The 20,603-nt window shown below is 43.0% G+C and overlaps 1 protein-coding gene across 1 annotated transcript in view; it reads left to right on the top strand.

The window, feature by feature from the left end:
• Positions 1-20,603, top strand: part of KLF11 (KLF transcription factor 11) — a 202,492-nt gene that overhangs the window by 32,970 nt on the left and 148,919 nt on the right. The window lies entirely within an intron of this gene.

Raw genomic sequence — 20,603 nt, 5'->3', positions numbered from 1 at the left:
ATTGCTCCGACCCAGGTGTAGGACCTTGCACTTGGCATGATTAAACTTCATGAGGTTGGCATCAGCCCACCTTACAAGTGTGTCAAGGTCCCTCTGGATGGCATTCCTTCCCTCCAGGGTATCGACTGAACCACACAGCTTGGTGTCATGGGCAAACTTGCTGAGGGCGCACTCAATCCCACTGTCCATGTCACCGACAAAGATGTTGAACAAGACCGGTCCCAACACCGATCCCTGAGGGACACCACTCGTTACTGGTCTCCAGCCGGACATTGAGCCATTGACCACAACTCTTTGAGTGCGGCCATCCAGCCAGTTCTTTATCCACCGAGTGGTCCACCTATCAAATTGATGTCTCTCCAATTTAGAGACAAGGATATTGTGTGGGACAGTGTCGAACGCTTTGCACAAGTCCAGGTAGATGACATCAACTGCTCGAACCCTGTCCATCAGTTCTGTAGCCCCATCATAGAAGACCACCAAATTGGTCAGGCAGGATTTCCCCTTAGTGAAGCCATGCTGGCTGTCACCAAGCACCTTGTTGATTTTCATGTGCCTTAGCATGCCTTCCAGGAGAATCTGCTCCATGATTTTGCCAGGCACAGAGGTGAGACTGACTGGTCTGTAATTCCCTGGGTCATCCATTTTCCCCTTCTTGAAACTGGGGGTTATATTTCCCTTTTTCCAGTCATCGGGATTTCTCAAATATGATGGCCAGTGGCTTAGCAACTTCATTTGCCAGCTCCTTCAGGACCCGTGGATGGATCTCATCAGGACCCATGGACTTGTGCACGTTCAGATTTTTAAGATGGTCTAGAACCAGTTCCTCTCCTACAGTGGGCGCAAGGTCTTCATTCTCACAGTCCCTGCATCTGCCTTCCAAGACTTGGGTGGTGCAGTCAGAGCATTTGCCAGTGAAGACTGAGGCAAAGAAGTCATTCAGAACCTCAGCCTTCTCCAAATCCTGTGTAGCTATTTCTCCTGAGAGCTTCCTGAGGGGGCTTACGTTGTCCCTAGTCTGTTTTTTATTTGCTGTGTACCTGTAGAATCCCTTCCTGTTATCCTTAACATCCCTAGCCAAGTTTAATTCTAACTGAGCCTTAGCTTTCCTAACCTGGTCCCTAGCTTCCTGGACAACATCCCTGTATTCTTCCCAGGCTGCCTGTCCTTTCTTTCACATTTTATAAGCCTCCTTTTTCATTTGAATTTTCCTCAGGAGCTCCTTATCCATCCAAGGAGGTCTCCTGGCCCTCCTGCTGCACTTCCTTCTAGTTGGGATGCAACACTCCTGAGCCTGTAGCAGGTGATCCTTGGATATCAACCAAGAGTCTTGGGCCCCCCTGCCCTCTAAGGCTGTATCCCATGGAACCTTCCTAAGCAGGTTCCTGAAGAGGCCAAAGTCTGCTCTTTTGAAGTCCAGGGCAGTGAGCTTGCTGCACGCTCTTCTCACTGTCCTGAGGATCTCAAATTTGACCATCTCGTGATCGCTGCATCCAAGGCTGCCCTGGAGTGTCACATTTCCAACCAGCCCTTCCCTGTTGGTGAGCACGAGGTCAAGCACCTCTCCTTGTCGGCTCCTCTCCTCTGTTACTTGCAAAGCTGTATGGTCCTTGGTCCTAATGGCTTTGGACATTACAGAGGTGTAAGTGTTTAAGCATCATGGCACTCACTCTAGGTGCCTCTGCAAACTTCCAATGTTTGCAGAGGCACAGATGTGAATAAGAGTGAGGAGGGAGAGCATCTCTGCTCCGGTGCTACCTGGGCTGGGTGGCTGTCTGTGGGTGCTGGGGCTCACATAGGGTTAGGGTGACCGATGGAGCCAGTGATTGTTCCTTGCCTATGCAAGAAAAGGTGGAGGACAGCATGGAGGCACAAGAAGTGGAGCAGAGACCAGACGCCAAGCTCCCTCCATGCTCCTCAGGCCTGCAAAACTGCAGTGAGGGAGTGTGAGGGATATTGGCTGCCCATTCCCAGGCAACCAAGTACTGGCATCAATCAACAGTGACACTAATCCATGGCTTCCCTGACTTCACATTAGTATTGTGTTGCACACTACAACCATTAGCACCACTTCATTAGTGATAGATGAGTAACCTTAGATCCTGCTCCTGACCCACAGAATTGAACAGCAAGACTGAAGCTAAAGGATTCCTAGTTACCATAATGGGAGCAAAAGGAGAAATTCCTCCTTCATTCATCCTGGAACATGGGATGGTGATCATATGCACTAACCCATTAGTAAAAGGGCTTTAACAAGCTGGAAAAGGCTGAAAAGAGAAATTCTATTTTGAGAACTGTATCTACACAGTTTATTGTGCTTGTGGGAATACAATTCATATCCTTTGAAAGTCAGTATAACTTATCCTGCAGAGTTGTTCATTTTTTACTGGAAAAGTGGTCCTTAATAGAAAAGTGAAGATTTACACAGATTTGCGATTTAACCAATTTAAACATCATAGTAAATTCATGGAATGATGCTTTGTATATGCAAAGTTACACTTGTTTTTTTCTTCATAATCATACCCTTTTCCTGGCCAACACTGTTTTTATTGGGAAGGCTCTGCCAACTGTGCAAAGACAGACTGAAATGGAGAGGTTGCCCCTCTCCCAGAGCAGCTCCCTGCCCCACAAGGGACATAGATTTCAATGCACTGGAGCATCCTGCCTGGCAGGTCCCTGTCCCGAGGAGTAACAAGAAATAAACCCCTTACGAATGAAGGTTAATCCCAATTCTGCCTCCTTTCCCATCCTTTCAGCCACATTTGCTGAATTTAGGGCCATTTCTTAGCAAACTTCCTCCAAGATGTGTATTTGAAGACAGATTACCTCTGTAAAGCTGCTAATGCTTGTTTCTCTCCTCCAGTTATACTGGCATGGAAAAGGATTTTCAAAGCAGCTAGGCCCTCTGTTTTGAACATTTTCCTTGAAGTTTTTAAAGCAGCTGTTGGGAATGAGTCCTTTCTGCAGCAAGTTCTTCCAGGGAGCTGAAATGAAATAACACAAGGGTGACACAATCCAGGTGAATTCGTTACAGCGTTTACAAGGCAACTTCTTTCCCATCAAAAAAAGAAGCTTTCTGGGAAAATAAAGTTTGAATAATATTGCTCATGCTCCTAAAAGGTTTTCAAGAGAGGAAATTAAAGATAAATTCAGCTTTAAGAGCAGTCATACCTATTAGTCATTTGTCATTACCGCTGTTTGTGAGAGTGACTATATTTCTGCTTTATTTTGTGCTTTGTTTTCACAGCCTTTTTCTATTGTGCCTTACAGAAAAGCATGGATTTTTTGATCAAGGTCACCTCTTCAATGTTTTTGTATCTCAAGATTGATTTTTTTTTTTAGAATGTAATTTAATGCTATACAACCCTGCCTATCTGCAATTGCTACTGACTCGTGAACTGCAGGACATCATCTGCAGGTGAAATAATGAGAACAGTCCTAGCTATGCACATATGTAATCACCAGAGTCAGCCTTTGCTGGGGGTAGCACAGCTCTAGTAGCACATTCTTATGTCAAGGGAATTTGCAATAAGAAGCAAGCATCCAGTTTTGGGGGTTTTTACCCAAAGGATATGGAGCTGTTGGAGCAAGTCCAGAGAAGGGCCACGAGGATGATCAGGGGACTGGAGCACCTCCCGTATGAAGACAGGCTGAGGAAGTTGGGGCTGTTCAGCCTGGAGAAGAGAAGGCTGCATGGAGACCTCATAGCAGCCTTCCAGTATCTGAAGGGGGCCTATAGGGATGCTGGGGAGGGACTCTTCATTAGGGACTGTATTTACAGGGCAAGGGGTAACGGGTTAAAATTTAGACAGGGGAAGTTTAGATTGGATATAAGGAGCAAATTCCCTTTATTGTGAGAGTGGTGAGGCACTGGAATGGGTTGCCCAGAGAAGCTGTGGCTGCCCTGTCCCTGGCAGTGATCAAGTCCAGGTTGGAGGGGGCCCTGAGCAACCTGGTCTAGTGTGAAGTATTGCTTCCCATGGCAGGGGGGCTAGAACTAGATGATCTTAAAGTCCTTTCCAAGCCTAATCGTTCTGTGATTCTGCGATTCTATTCTGCCACCATTCTGGAACAGAACAAACTAAAGGCATTTTAAAAACCTAATTTTTTCAGAGATTTATGGAAATGATTACCCATCAGGGCAAAATGTGCTCCATGAGCACCATAAACACATGCCTGTAGTCAATGGAAGACCATAAGTTATTGGTGGAAGAGTGCAAACACTTGAGACAGCTTCACAGAAGCAAAAGCTTCACTCTGGGAAGCACAGGAGAGATTCTCCTGCTCTGAGGCCCAGATGAACTCTTCGATACCCGGATCCTACTCAGTTCTTGACATTTATCATGGTCACAGAGTGAAGTGATTCATAGAAACTGCCTTGTTCTCAATAAGTGTACATGTGTTTAGAGCATTTTTCTGTGTAGCATGTGAAGGCAGGTCATTCTTGCAAATCCTGTGGCAACTGGCTGCACCACGGACAGTTGGCTAAATTCAAAGGTACAAGGCTTATACAGAGAAATGTTATATTCAAATGGAGATAACTTTCTAGAAATATTAATATTCTGCACCCACTATCAAGAGATCATAGCAATCCAACAAGATCTGACCGCTTTGAATTATTATTCATGTACTATGGAATATGTATTTTTAAAGTCGCATTGTAAATTAATGCTAGCAAAATGTAATTTGTAATTTAAATGTAAATCAGAATTGACTAAGAATATAATTAAGCTTTGAATGCCTACGTAGTATCTGCAAACCAGACTGTTTTGTGGTGTTTTTTTCACTAAGATTTTAAAGTGTATTATTCACCCTGAATACTTCAATGCGTATTATCTGTATATGCATGCTATAAAAATTGAAATAATAATAAAGAATTGGGTTACACACGGTTGCATTCTAGATTGATACATCTTTGTGAAACTCACACCTGCTTTATGCAGAGTTATATGGGATTCTTTACTCGTGCATAGCACCCAACTCAGCCAGGGGGATGTCAGGAAAAAACAAAGTTCCCTCCACCACAAATAATCCTTCTACTGCTTTAATTTAATACTGTAACAGAAGTAAAAGCCATGATGTCTTTTATACTAAACAAACATAACACAGTCATGTAGGTCTAAGCGGTACACGAATTATGTTAATACTTGATTCAACACAAGATAATTGTAAGTATGTATAGAATATATCTATCAGTCTATCTTCAGATTGAAACCACTGTGTGGCTGGACAAATATTTTCATGCAGGCCAAGCTGAGTGTGCAGAGTTCCCACCTAACTGAGCCCACTGCTACACCCTCAGCACAGGTATTTCCCCACTGATGCAACAACCTGCGGGTTGCGCTGAAATGTGGACCACAGGTAATAGTGAAATGAATTCAGTTTAAAACAAAGACCTAAACCATGTAGCTACACCAATAGAGCAGAGGGAGTGAGGGGATGTCTTCTTCATAAGTTGACCCTCCAAGGGGGAAAAAAAAAAGATGTATTGTTGTTAAAAAATCCCATTACATGCCTCCCAAAATGCAGAGGTGATGACCACGCTAAGAATACAAGCCAGATCAGTTTCATGATCAATGATTCTGTTGTACTAAAAATCACTGCCATAAAGTACAGTGAAATGAACCCAGGCCCCAAAGCCGATAAATGCTAAACCAACAAGTACTAGTTGCAAGAAAGGTACGACATGCTGAAACTGTGAGACCAAGTGCAACAACTCCAAGAGCAAATAAAACTTCTTTGCTGTATTGCCCCACACAATAAGGTCATCAATGTATTGCAGGTGTTCTGGAGCTTGCCCCTGTTCCAGTGCAGTCTGGATCAGTCCATGGCAGATGGTAGTGCTGTTTCCACCCCTGGGGCAGTCAATTCCAAGTGTACTGGACACCCCTCCAAGTAAAAGCAAACTGTGGCCTGCACTCTGCTGCCAAAGGAATTGAGAAAAATGCATTGGCAATATCAATCGTGGCATACCACTTGGCTGCCTTTGACTCCAGTTCATACTGAAGTTCTAGCATGGCCGGTACGGCAGCACTCAATGGTGGTGTGACTTCATTCAGGCCATGATAGTTGCAATTGCAGTTGCACAGTAACATTTTTCCCTTCTTAACTGTGTTATCCCAGAGGTGCTACCACCACTGTTGATGGGTTCAGACTCATTCGGCAGCCAGTCCGTTTTGGAGCCAGCTGGCATTGGTTCTATCGCACATGAGGGAAGCTTCTTGCAGCTTCTCAAAGAAGCCAATCCTATAGCCTGACTGCTACCAAACCCTTGCCATGCAAACCTGATACACTGCAGTCTGAAGCTGTAATTAAACCCAGGCAATGAGTGGGAAAAAAAAATCTGTTTGTAATCAGGAAAAGCTGTTTTAAAGCACCAGAATTGTAAAATGCTGGTTTTGTGCATTGGATGATTTCACATATCCCGGGCCCAAAGCCTGCTGTCAGACACATGGCTCCAACCCTCTTCAACAGGCAGAACTGAAATGCCTACTGACAGCTGAAATTAAGATTCAAATAATTACCCGAGCAATTCTTTGCACAGACCCAGCAGGAGAACATCCTACTAAGTGCAGTGTGTCAGCCACATACCTTGAAGCAGATGAAAGCTGAGGTTCTACAGCACTGGAAAAATGTTGAGCAACTTTCAGCATTGAGATCAAGCATGTTTTCTTAGTATGAATAGTAGATATAAGTTCAGTGGGAAGTTCACCCTTGTATGAGGTGAGGACAGACATACCTTAACAGTACTCAGAGTGTAAATGATGTTAAACGCTGCTTAAGTAGAACAGAGCAAGAAAACAAAAAGGAAACAAAATGTTTTAGGAGAATGTTAAGAGATGAATTAATATGATGGCTCCTCCCTTCCCACACTTAGGAACTGATTTCACAGCCAGAATGCTCCGTTGTATTTGACTGCATGCTCAGGAAGCCTTTCAGCATTGTTTTCATTTGACTGTTAAAGAAAACAACCAACCTTTGCACATGGATGAGACCTTACTTTGGCTCTTGCCTTCTGTAAAGGCACAATCTTCATTGCCCACCCCTTGATGTAAAGAAATCAGGTCCTGTTCCCAGGGAACACTGTCTGCTTCGAAGATTACAAAGCAATGGAGAATACAGCTCAGAAATCCTGATGCTGCAGGGTGACCAGTGTTTGGCTGGAAACATACAGCTGAGGGACCCTGGAGAGGCAGTCTCCTGTGATGGCTATTGTTTCTTCTTCCTCAAGGAAGGGTTATGAGAGAAGGTCTCTGGACAAAGACTCATCCTCCACGTTGTGGCACCTGCTCATCTTATCTCCTTCTCCTGAGCTGGATGTGCTGACTGGAAAGCCAGCTAAGGTAGTCTGCTTTTGTGGTTTGCTCTGGAGATTTGGGGTTATGAGCCTGTAATTGTGTCAAGAAAACCTCGGTTTGAACTGAGCTGGGATTTCCTAAAGTTGTCCCTTAAACTCTGTGTGGTGTTGCAGAGTTACTGTATCATGGAAAGGTGGGTTGGTTGGGAGGGTCTCCACTACAACCTGCTTCTCAAGGCAGTAAAGCAAGGCAGCTACCACCTTCCTTAGTTGCACTGGAAGCCTCCAAGGACAGAGACTCTTCCCTGTTTGGATGCCTGTCCCAGCTGCTTGCTATCTGTCCTGGGTTCAGCAGTAGCAGTCATTTTTCTCCTTCTTGGTAGCTGGTGCAGTGCTGTGTTTTGACTTTCTGCTTGGGAACAGAGCTGATAACAAGGATGTTTTGGTTTGGCCAAGGACTTTGTGAGCCTCATGCTCTGCCAGGGGGGAGGGGAAGCCGGGAGGAAGCAGAGACAGGACACCTGACCTGAACTGACCAAAGAGGTATTCCATACCACAGCACGTCATGCCCAGGAGGTAACTGAGAGTTACCCCTGGGACTGCAGGGTTAGAGGAGGTATCGGTCAGTGCTTGGTCAGGCTGGAGGGGAGGGGGGGGGGGGGGGGTCGAGTTATCGGTTGGCTGGTGGTGAGGTGATGTATTCTCTTCCCTTGTTATTTCCTTTATCATTGTTATTATTGGTGGTAGCAGTAGTGATTTGTGTTATACCTTAGTTACTAAACTGTTCTTATCTCAACCCGGGGGCAGTTGCGTTCTTTTCGATTCTCCTCTCTGTCCCTCCGGGAGTAGGGGGAGGGCAAGAAGGGGGGGAAGTGAGTGAACAAGATGTCTGGCTGGGTTTAAACCACGACACTATCCACCTGGGAAAAGAGGCTTCCTTCTGTCCAGTCCAAGCCTCCGAAGTGGTGGTCTGTCTAACAAGGGGACAACTACCATGGCTTGAGGAGTGTTTAATGCTGCTGGCCTCCAGGATGAAAGTGTGTCAGTTGGTGTATGAACCACTTCCACCACTGACGAGGAAGAGGAGGCCTTCCTCCAAGATAACTCATCTATGGCCATTCTTCATCTCATCAGGTACAAGTTGCCTTCAACTAATCTGTTGGTTGGTTAATTGCTTTGCCACAGGTTTCAACTTATCTTGCAGTGCATCTTGTAATTTCTAAGGGGCTTGTGACTTTGTGATCTTCACTGCACAGAAAAACTGATAATTAGCTACGATCCCCTTGATAACTTAGAAGTGTCAGTGGATGCTCATCCAAGTAGTGGGAGGTACTGAAGAAAGGTTAACACACCAGAAGTCTGATTTTAGATTTCAGTGAAAATATAAAGGGTTATTGTTTGTGTGAAAAAAATGTTGATATGCAAATTCTAAAGAATTCACGTTAACAATCCCACCAGTTTATCTTAAAACCTTAATCTAGGCCTACACACATTCAAACGGTTTGTTTTCCTGCTGAAACTATCTTCTACCCTCCATTGCTTGTAGTCCTCTACTGTGCCTCATCTTCTCAGAGCTCATGTCCCTGAGGGAGGGGAAAAGCTATTGCTGCTTTTCTGTAGCTTCAAGAAACACAGTAACTAAAAGGCACCAGCCGCATCAATAACTCTGTCACGTAACTCAGAGCGCATCCAGCTTAGAGACGGAGATCAGATGAAAAGCTGATGAGCCTTCAGCTAACAGTGCAAGAGCAAGGAGAGGAGACAACGCAGGAGGACTTCAACTGCTTTTACATCTACAACCCTTTCTTCTTTCCCTTAGCTTGTGCCTGGTTATTTTCTCTTTCCCTTTTCAGTGTCATTGACTTGAAGAAGGTGGGGAAGAGGCATAAAAAACAAACTTTTTCACTCCCATTTAATGTGTGATGAGAACTTTCCACCTCCATTCAACACTGTCCCCATTGCACATGTCCTGATGGAGGGAAAAAGTGGAGGGGATATCGCTGTGCTGTGAGTTTCCTTATACACCAGACACTATCAGACCAAAATACACCTTTGGTGTATCTCTTGAGCAACGAACGTAAATCACCAACAGTTCACACAACCTTTGACCCAGACTAGAGATTTCAGAGTGAAATATTTAGGAGTCTTCACACTCTGATTGTACCTTTAAGTTAGGTACAAAATCCTGCTGCATAGCTCTAGCAATGTAGAGGGAGGAGGGGAACACAAAGTTAACTTGTTTTAAGATGGAGCTTTAAAAATATATGAATGAATGGCTGTTTTCAACAAAACTGACTTAAGGAGCCAAAAGACCTTTTTCTAGGCTTGTATCCTATGTTCCAGTGGAAATATTGCAATTAGGTAGATTTTAAAAGTGAGATGGGTTTATTCCATATTCAGGGAATGAGACTGCTTTCATATAATTGTATCTCAGGGGAAAAGGCAGAAATGTTGTCACTCGGGACATTTAAAACTGGATGGGGTAGCACTAAACCAGAATCTAGAGAAGAATCCAGCCCTGGAAAGGAAGAGGGGCAGTGTGCTGCAAGACAGTAATTTCCTCTGTAATTTCTATTTGTGTTTCTTATAGTGGTTTATTTTTTTGTGCACCCTGACTCCTCTGGAGTCATAGAATCACAGAATAGTTTGGACTGGAAGTGACCTTCAAAGCTCATCTAGTCCACCCCCCTGCCTTAAGCAGGGACGTCTTCAACTAGATCAGATTTCCCAGAACCACATCCAGCCTGGCCTTGAACGTCTCCAGGGATGGGGCATCCACCACCTCCCTGGGCAACCTGTGCCAGTATTTTACCACCCTCATTGTAAAGAAATCTTTTCCTCCCATCCAGCCTAAGTCAAACAGAAAGGGCTCATCTTAACAAAACGATTCTCTGAGAGGCTGAAAGATACAAAGAAGAAAAAGGGGAGTAATCAGATTATCTTTGTGCTTTGTAAATGAATTGTAGTTGGGATGAGTAAAATTATACTCAGCAACACTCACATATGTTTTCCTCTCTGGCCCCTAAGGAGTTAAACTGTGAATGCACTGAAGAGATGCAGTAAGAGAAAAATTAATTTGAGTTGTGTCTTGAGAACTAACATGCTCTTGTGCACCTCTCCCTTCTCCTAGGACATGGACTATAGGCTGGAAATCACTGGCATCTTCCTGCGTGAGATCTGTGGCTCACAATGCATGAGCAAATTGGAATATTTCAGCTTTGTTAACCTGTTTTACTGTGAATAGTAATTTCCTTGTTGGAAAGGCAGCCTGTCTGAACCATCCAGTCTTCTCAAGTTTGGGCACCACCTGGTGCAGAAATACAAGAAGGAAAAAAGTCTGAATGGATGGGAAAAGCTTATGAGTATGAGGAGTTTTGGCACAGAAAATCATCTTCATTCAAGCAGAACACTTTTCCCTTCTTTAACAGTGTGTGAACTTCCACAGCCTCATTTCTAATGAGGTAGTGGTTTTTGCTTTTTAGCTTGCATAGGGGAGCAGGTCCCCAGAGTGGACATAGATGCCTGGCAAGGCCCAGCCTCTGACCTACTCTTTTGTTGAAATATGCTCCGGTCAGATGTACCAGGAATGGGAAGGTGACACGGGGGAGGGGGACAGCGTTATCTGCAAGCGCTGCCCATTTTGGAGCATCCTTCTGGCAAGGGGAAACTGCCCGGAGGGAAAAGCAGCCACCATCCTGCCAGATCAGTCATCTCAGGCTTAGTTTTTTAAGTGCTAAATATGCTCTTGATGCAGCAGGAGGCACAAACTGAGTTCTTCTTCAAGGCAAGGAGAGGAAATGGAGAAGATATGACCAAATTCCTGCAGGAAGTATTATGACAAATTAAAAAGGGTAATTTATCCAAGTGGTGCACATGAAGACCCTACAGTAGGAATGGTTCTCAGCAAGAGGTGAGCGAAGGTAGAGGTACCTCAAAGCTCACTAAAGAATGTGGGCCATATTGCCCTTCATCTGCAGCAGGACAGGAATAATGTGGAGGATGTTGTTATGATTTCAGTAAGAGCAGCCTGCCATCAGATTGGACACCTTACAACCAAGGTCAAAGATATCACAATGTAGGGGATAGAAAATTTTCATGTTTTGCCTCTGCTACGGTGTCATTAGATACCGGTTTTATAATAGCTTGAGACAATTTGCATTTACTTTGTTTATAACAGTCATAAATAAATTGCTAACAAATATTTATAATACCACACTATTACACTATTTTATTATGCATGATCATAAATAATAATTCATAAATACTACAATTAATATTTCAAAATGATTACCAATGAGTTAACCTTTATTACGGAATGAATGGAAGAAGGTTGAGCTATTACACAGAAAATGGTGCATGTTTTGGGGTGGGAACACTTTTTGGTTTGTTTTGCTTCATCTCTAAAAGCTGTTAGAAAAATGTGAAAGGTGAAATTGTTCAGGGGGAAGGGAATCTCTGCATTCAGAGAGACTGTAGTGCTTAGGCATGGTTTGCATAATAGCCAGAGGGAAGAGAGGGACAGTTATAGGGATTTCCAAATGGTGCTGGTCAGAGAGGAAGGAAATTGGACATCGCCATCACTACTGAAGGAGACAGGTGACTTTCAAACAGGCTGAAGACACCAAACCCAATTTCTACCACTTTATCTGTAGTGGTGGTATTTTGCGAGCAAACCCATTTATTTGATTAATGCTAATGGCACTTTCTTTTATCCCCAGGATGCTGTGAGAATAAGCATATTCCAATTCAAAGCTCTACACTGAGCCCTGAGCCCCATTGGGATATATTCCTATTTCACCTTGGGACTAGCACCTGTGTGGCCACACTGACAGCTGGATTAAGAAACCGATACAGCTGAAAGTGAAAACTAACTGATTTTGACTAGGAGTACTATGGTTTTAGCAGCTGTGGCCAGGAACAAAAAGCCAAGGAATTAATGGAAATTTTAAATTACAAATTATACCTTTTCTTATCAGTTTGCATAGGATTGTCTGATAACTTCACAGTAAATCATTAGGGCCCCGAGAAATGTATTTAAATGGAATATAACATTGAGGTGGGGAGAAAAGTGCGCTTAGAAATACACACTGGTCAGGCTCCCTACGGATATTCTTTGTTTCTTTTTCCTCTCTGATTGTACATTATCAAATACTCCATAGTCCCACTGTTCTTACAGTGCACAACAGTATTCATTCATAACAAGCAGCACTTACAGTTCTTGACATCTTCAAAGGTCTCTACAAACCTTAGCTAATTAATCTGTTTCAACATCCCTGTGGGCTAAGCATAATTATTTTGAAGAAGCTGAAACAGAGGTTAAATGAGTTACTGCAGGCCACAGAAAGCAGGGGACAATGAAGAGTTGAGAGTGCTGCCTGTGGCACTCTCTGACCCCATGCCTTTCCTCTTCATGCCCTTACATGCCATGGATTCTCAAATACATGTAAAACTACAAAAAGTTAAGCAAAAATTCATAGCATCATTAAGGTTTTTATATAGCACTTACTTGAAATGACCTGCTGTTACACATAGTTTTGCCTCCTGGGAGTAAGGTGACCTTAGAGTCACATAAAAAAACCTAAAGTGGCAATAAAACCATCCCACTGCTTGACAGCACCAGCAATATTGCACATGGGAATCAGGATGTTAAGCCTCAGAGTTCAAATCTGTTGTTTTTGATGAAAAGTTGGGGTTTGATGCTTTTTAGCCCAAACTTCTTGATTAATGTAGGTACACAAGTTCAATATCATAGCCTATACCACAGGCATTTTTGTTTTGGTGAATCGCTGGTTTTAGAAGAAAATGATATAAAATTTATTATCCAAATGTTTTGAACAAAATGTTTGGAATTTCCAATCTGAATGACTTTATCCCTTCATACTTATGTTTAAATAAACATGTCAACGGATTGCTCTGCACCAACATTTGTCACAACCATGGATGCATTTTAGAGGGATATTTCTGAGCTGCCAGAAGCAAACCTCCCTTTGCATGAGGCAGGTCTGCCTCGGTGACCTCAGCAATCCAGGTGAGATCAACAGGGCATGGCTCCAGTATATTTTCATGCCCATGCTTACATGTCATCCACTACTCTGATATTCCAGGGTGCTTCATGCCTTGACATCAGCATCAGTCAAGGGTGCTCAGTTTCTGCAGAAATTATTTTTGCACAAACATATACGACTAAAGCATAATTAGCAGATGAGTCATTAATTCTCCTTATTCTGTGGCAGAACCGGAGCTTTTCCATTGGGGGTAGCAGGTAGCTCCTACTGGCTGTTAGCAATTTAAAATACATCCATCACAGTCACTTCTCTCCCTCATGGAAGCATGAAGGAAAGCAGGACAAGGATACTGGATGCAGTGGTAAGCACTGGAAGACTTTCATTGCACGGAACACTGAAATACAGACATTTCAGTTATGCTGACTTCAGCAGGCGATGAAAAAAGGCATGGCCCTATATATTCAGCATCATCAAAACACCAATTAATTAAGATAACCAGGCCTAAGGGAAAAAATAAACAAGTTTCTTCAACTTATTACATGTATAATCCCCTGATGCCTTTTAGTTGTAACTGTGGTCTCACACCAGGCTTATAGTGTTGTAATCCTGTGGGTTTTAACGGAGCTGGTCCTCATTCACCACAGGTGAGATCAGGGTTAGAACCATGAACTGAGTTCTGTGCCACCACCAGAGCTTTTGCATAAGGTTTCATAATCAGCTTTTTATTAATTTCTGCTTCAAGGTGCCTAGTTTAACATAAAATTATTGTTCATTTTCCGGCCTGGCATATTGAATGTCAGAAGGACAAGAGGTGGTTTTCTGCTTAATGCCTGGCACCAAGAGCTGGTCCAGGCCACAGACCAGTTCTGGGCATCTTCAAAGGTTTCTGAAATGTTTAGAAAATCTTGTATCAAAACCATTCCTGTTGGTTAGGATACACATTGACTGTGGGAGATTAAATTAATCCCTGGTGTTGCTTGGGCCCTGTCATTGAATTAATTCCAGGAACTACTTTTATCTACTGCCTTTGCTCTCATTTTCTATTAAATGTTTGTAGAAAAAGATCAATAGGGAAAAAGTGATGCACAGATAAAGCAAACACACATGCAGAGCTAAGAATAACCTGGAGAGCTGCACTCACGGGGCAATATAAATATCCCTTTCAGGTTAAAAATACTTCTTTGAGGATACGGAACCCTTAAAAACCAGAATAGATCTTGGACAATAACACTTCCTCACAACCAAGGGAGTAACGTGTTTTTGCCGGTAAAGGATGTGCTCTGCTTCGCAGAGGAAACTCCTGTTGGCTAACTTCACCATGTAAACTCCAGGTCTGACTATAAAAAGATCAACTGATCTCCTGACAAATATCCTTATGCTGGGAATAACAAAAACTAAGAGCATATGGTGGGAACCCTAATCACGGGGGTAGCTGCCGGCATGGAGCAACCATGGGGGGAGCCTGGTGTGGGCCAGTCTGCACAAAAAACAGCACTGAGCTCCCAGACATCTCAATAATAAAGTCAATAATAAAACTCAGGCTAAAACCAGCCTTAGCATCCCTCTGCCCAAATCCCCCATCCTAAAAGCAACCGATGCACTTTCCTTCCTCTTCTAGGACAAACACAAATTGGCCAGATGTAAGAATAAGGCACAGAGTTCTCAGCTTCAAAGGTATTTCTGACCCAGAGCTTTCTCACATTGCTCCCTTGGTCAATGGGTGCTTTGTCTAAGGTGGTGGCAAAGCACTTGTGCAAGAGGACAAGCTGTGCACTGGAGGTGGTTTGATTTCCTTGGACCAGTCAGTAGAGACTGAGTTGCTGTTTGCTCCTGGGAGAGCTGCCTGCTTTGATGCATCTTTAACACAGACCTTTTCAATTCCTCCAAAGGCGCAAATATAGAAATAAATAACATAAAAACAATAACAGCAATATTGATAATATGATGGATTAAGAGGACCAGTGTGGTCACTAAAATGATTATTATGAATCCTTTTACAGGTGTAATGCTTTCCAAGTTTAATTACGAGCTCTACCCTGCTGCCTCTGTCAGACAGAGAAGTATTGAGGCACTGTAGGTGACAGACTGATGGCTACACCCACAGCTAGAAAAGAGCACAGATAAGGGAAAGGCCAGTCCCAATAACCAGAAAGCAGACAAATGTGTGATAAAATAGCCAAAAATACTGTGCTGTCTTTTCTATATAATCCCAACCACCATAGTGATTTAGAGCAAACCAAAGGCAGTTTTACACAGGTTTTATCTTTCTTCTCTAGAGCTAGAAAATTTACATTGGAAATATCCATGATTTTACTTTCCTATTCTGCTAGATGTTGCCACAGCATCTCTGGATGATGTGAAGAGTGACACTGAATAGGCTAGTTGGTCTCCATCATCCCCCAGTGAAAGAACAGGCAGCACTTAGGAAGAGGGAGAACTGTAATCCATGATGTCATGCACTACTAAGCAGTTTGTTTTTATGTTGTAGCTCCTGTTTTTATATTTCATAAAATCCAGAAAACAGGATCTATTTTTTTTTCTCTAAATTAAAAAACCCAAACAAACCCAAACCAAATGAAACAACTTGCAAGTGTTTGGGAGTGTTGGAAATTATTTTGGAAAGTCCTTTAGGCTAATTTTGTACACCACAACAGAGCTGTAGTGGGTAGAAACACACTTTCATCTTATTTATTTCTCCCCGTCTTCAAATGCTGAGTTTGTTAGGATAAGTTTCTCTTTCAAATCTGCTCGGCATGACATACACTTTCTTGGTTATGAAGTGTCTGGCCACACAAGTACAGACAAAGACATGCCCTATGCACTTATGATCTTTCTGTCCTGTATTAACATAGGGCCAAATTTGGCTTGGATTTTCAGCCAAGCATTTCCACTTCCAATGGTGCAAAAATCGATGGGGCTAGTTTTCCATACACCTGGGACTGCGCTTTTCTGTGCACATGTAGCAAGATGGGTTAGTTCATGCCAAAACTGGGAGAAACGTGCTGTAATTTGCTGTACCCAGCACAAAGGCTGCTGGGCAGATGGCATGATGTACAGGGCACAGTACCTGCACTCTGCCTGGCCGAAGCACACACAGATTGGTGTTGTCTTCAAAAGATGCTCACTGAGCAAACGGCACAGGTGAAACCCTGCTCCCCGTAGCTCTGGGTCTCTAATCTCTGTAACCCCCAATCACAACCACCTCCCACAACTCCTGCAAGTCCTCCCACGCCAAAGAACTACAAACAGGGACTTGTAGTAGAGACTTGCATACCTTTGAGGTCTCTGCCAGTGTACTATTGTGTGACCAAAACTGGCTGGTGGGTTTAGAAACCCCAGGTTTTCCCCTCCTTTCCTGGTCATTCTCCCTGCTTAGAAGATTTCTGGGAATTTCTGGTGACTTCTACAGGTGGCACAGCATGCATGCTCCACGCTGCCTCTGTGCACGCTGCAGGGACGAACACCTCCAGAGGGAGCATTTGCCCCATCTTAAAACACCATCTAAGCAAGGGGAGGAAACTTTTGCAATTTTAGCTGGTTAAAAACGACTGAAATGCAACCTACCCTGGCTTATAAGTACCGATGTTTCTACTGGTGTTTGCATGCCAAAGCATGTACAATTGGGGGTGTGCAATAGCTCTTTCCATATTGTCAGAAGGTAGAGCAGTCTAGGAGGGACTGTAGATACCTGGATGCATTAACAAGCAAGCAACAAGAGAGTAGTTCATGCTTCCCAGTGACAGATTTCTCACTGTATAACAGGAGTTGGGTTTTGAGCAGTAACCGAATCCTGGGCTGAAGGGTGAAACACTTGATATTTGGGTATGTTGTGTAGCTGCTGAGGCACAGATAGGCTTGTGAACATTTGCAGGTTCAAGAGGCAGAGAAGTTCCCCACCGGGGGTGTGGAGCTGCTCTGCACCATTTCTTGGTGTTTTGGGGTGACCTGCAGCTGGGCTGCAGACAGCCAGAGACCTGGGAGGTTACCAGCAGGAGGGGCAGAGCAGCTCTGCAATGTGTAAAACTAGTTCCTCTGTAACTGGAGGAATTATTGTCTACACATGGTGCTCACTTAGTCCCTCATACCAGTCACCCACTGTTAAATTTATGTCTTCCAGTGCTGTAAAACATGACCCCCAGCTTCTTAGTTTAGACTGATTGTGTTCCAGGCATTTTGTACTTTATAGGAAAAAGAGATTTTTTTTACATATTATTTAAAAGTTTGGTCTCCAGCAAGAAATATTGTTGGGTTTGTTTCTTCAGTTTTTGTATGTTTATTTATGGGGGAAAAAAGGGAAGACAAGGCCCCAGGCTGAGTTCTTCTGCAGTGTGAAGTGTTACTTAGTAAGTAACAGAAACCAAGTGAGCTGGGATTCTGCAATTGTCTCTTCAGCAAATTAGCTTTAACTATTGTGATGGCAGGAGCATTCACTTCCAAAAGAGGAGAAAGTTCAGTGCTACTCAGTAAATCATTCTTTGCTTTTTAATAACGGGGTTCATGTGTCCAGCAGAACAAAAAATAACAAGCTTTTATAGATTTTTTCCAAAGTCATAAGGAAATTGTGCTATGCTGTTAAATGTAATAGGGAAACTTAATTTGAACTGTTTTGCTATAAAAAACAGACGAGACTTAAAAACTTGAAAACCCACAAATTTGGTGGTACGTAACTAGTTCTACATCCCTGAACTCATTGATTAAACAAGGAAGACAGAAGTTCCAAAGGAAGTAGCTTCACATCTCTGCTCAACATTCACTTCTTTGGGTATGTCTGTCTGCATAGTGTGAGTCCATTTTAACTGTCAAACAGGTATGAAACAAATGTGTATAACCATCTGGAAATACATAGCCTAAAACTGAGTAATTGTGAGACCTTCTGGTCTTCCCTGATTTCATCTCTTCCTGTCACTTCTTTGGCTCAGAGAAGAAGTTACCTGGTACCCCACAGTACATGGAGTGGCTTCTCTGGCTGCTGTAGAAGCAGCTTGTCCAAATTCAGGCTGGGGACATCAGATCTATGGGCATTTCTTTGCAAAGTAGCTAAAAGCAATGAACAAAGAAGCTCAAATTCTGAAGGAATTCCTTGCAGGAAGAGAGAGACAGGGAGGAGCATGATAGGGGTATAAAGTGAAGAGTAAGCCCAGGTTCCCTGGGTCAGGAGTGGGAGAAGTGAATGACCTAGCCCAGCAATATCTCAGGCTACAGAGCGAGGAGGAATAGCTGTGGCACTGGATTTAGCACGAAGAGCTCTAGTTTCCATAAGAGCAGATGAGGGGTGAGATGGCACAGGGGGTCCCCATCACTTGTAGGTTCTACAGAAAAGGAGAGGAGCAGTGGGGAGAATCTCTCTTTTTTCAGGGGGATGCTGTGAGCCCCAGCTCTCCTCCTTGAAGAAGGGCAGAGCCACAAGATGCCTCGCTGGGCTCAGGGATGCTGCAGCATGCTCAGGAGGACTCAGCACAGGAATGCTTTCTTTGCCAGACTGCACACTTTACTAGGAGACTTTCATGGAGAGATGGGGACCTGCACAGGGCAGAATCACGTCTCTTGTAAGAGCTTCAGAAAGCTCTTCAGGGAAAATGCATTAAAATATTTGGGGTGCTGCCACAGAAATAATAGCACTCCCTCCCTTCCATTTCCCTTAATCTGCCCATTCACAAACCTTCCTTGATATGATAAAAAAAGATAGGTCTTCCTTATGGTTTCTGATCACGTTATATAATTCAATAGGAAGCAATATCCTTCTCCTAACACAGCTTGTTACAACAGGCTTGTTCAAAAATACCAACCCCAGAAATGTCCTACAGAAATTCTGTGGCTTCTTCAATTAGCTTTTAAAGAAATCCTGAAGTTCCCATGGAGTGGGCACATTCAGAGAATTCTGGAAGAAGAATCATGATCTTGCAATTGAAAGTCAAAATGCTCACAGATGCTCATGAAAGCCTCAGTTCTGCCTCCATAAACAGTGTGATTTCTCTGAGCTTGGGTAGAAGCAGGCATGACAGTTCTTAAAGCAGGGCTGGGCCAGGAAACATGTAACTTCGGAAATGTAGTTAATTAAGTTGTTTTTATAGAAACTGGTTCTGACCATGTTGTCTTTCTTTTTAAATCCCATTCTAATGCATTAGAAAATACTGATTTCCCTGCAGATTTGACCGCTTGTCCACTGCACGGACAACGTGTGAGTAAATTACAACCTACTTTCCCATCAACTTTGTTTCTACCTAGATGACTTCTTTCTCGCCCATGCTGCACGCACCAATTTTCAAAACAAAGTGAATAAACTAGCATAAGCATTTAAGTGTGTTTCCACTGATTCCCATACTCAAATTAAACATGCAAATGAAAACATTAAAAGGAATGACTTATTCATGTTCTTAGGCAAAGCATACATATTAAATTAATGTACGTGTATCAAAGAAGGCACTAAGTGCTGACTCTTGGAAAGCCTTGTGTAGGAAACTGTACTACAAACTGTTCATTTAATATTTTTTATTACTTAATGTGAAACTTAGGAAGGCTGGCTATTGATTCTATCTTAAATATTTGACAATATATACTCATTCAGAGCAACCTTCTCATTTCCAAATGTATATTTAATGAAGCATATGCCATTTTAGGCAGACATTTAAAGTATAAGTTTCACCTCTTTAACATTTTAAAAGAGTACGTCACATTAACAACTGTGCAAGGGAACAACTCCTTTGATGTAGCATGTCAAATGGGAAGTTATCGGTAATATAAAGCAGCTACATTGGATTGCATGTGTAAAGCTTCAGAAACACAGGAAAAATATTTTAAGAATGACACAGATTTGCTTTAATTTGCACCTTTTCTCTGAATCTTCTATTTATCTGTGTGCTGCTCTGGTGAAAACAACGTGTAGGTACATTTTTAGATCTCGTTATGCTACAAAAGAAGAAATCAGCCGGTGATGTTTTTTTGTGAAGTGACTTCTGTTTGCTTAAGTGATCTGTAGTTCAAGTCTCAGAGTTCCTACCAAGAAAAGGCAAAAGCATGTCAGGCTAACAAAAACCCACAAACAGCTCAAGGATAGAGCTAGAAAGGATAGTTTCAGCACATTCAATTACTGGAAAGCTTCCACAGAAGGAAAATTGTCTTTAGCGGCTGAACTGCATTTGTATACAGAGTATCAAAGTGCTGGGGTTAAGGTTAGAACAGACTCAAATTATCTCACCCTAGGTTAATACGTAGGAAACTTAAAATGGAATAAGTGAGGAAGAGGGAAAAAAACCCAAACCCACATATATCTAAGATAGGAATCTGCAAAGCAAGGAGAAAGC

This window comes from Pezoporus wallicus, unplaced genomic scaffold, assembly GCF_028554395.1.
Source record: "Pezoporus wallicus isolate ANWC-B61680 ecotype Strahan unplaced genomic scaffold, APGP_CSIRO_Pwel_v1 contig_161, whole genome shotgun sequence".
NCBI classification, from domain to species: domain Eukaryota; kingdom Metazoa; phylum Chordata; class Aves; order Psittaciformes; family Psittacidae; genus Pezoporus; species Pezoporus wallicus.
Note: the sequence above shows the minus strand (reverse complement) of the source record. Positions and strands in the feature narration are given on the sequence as shown.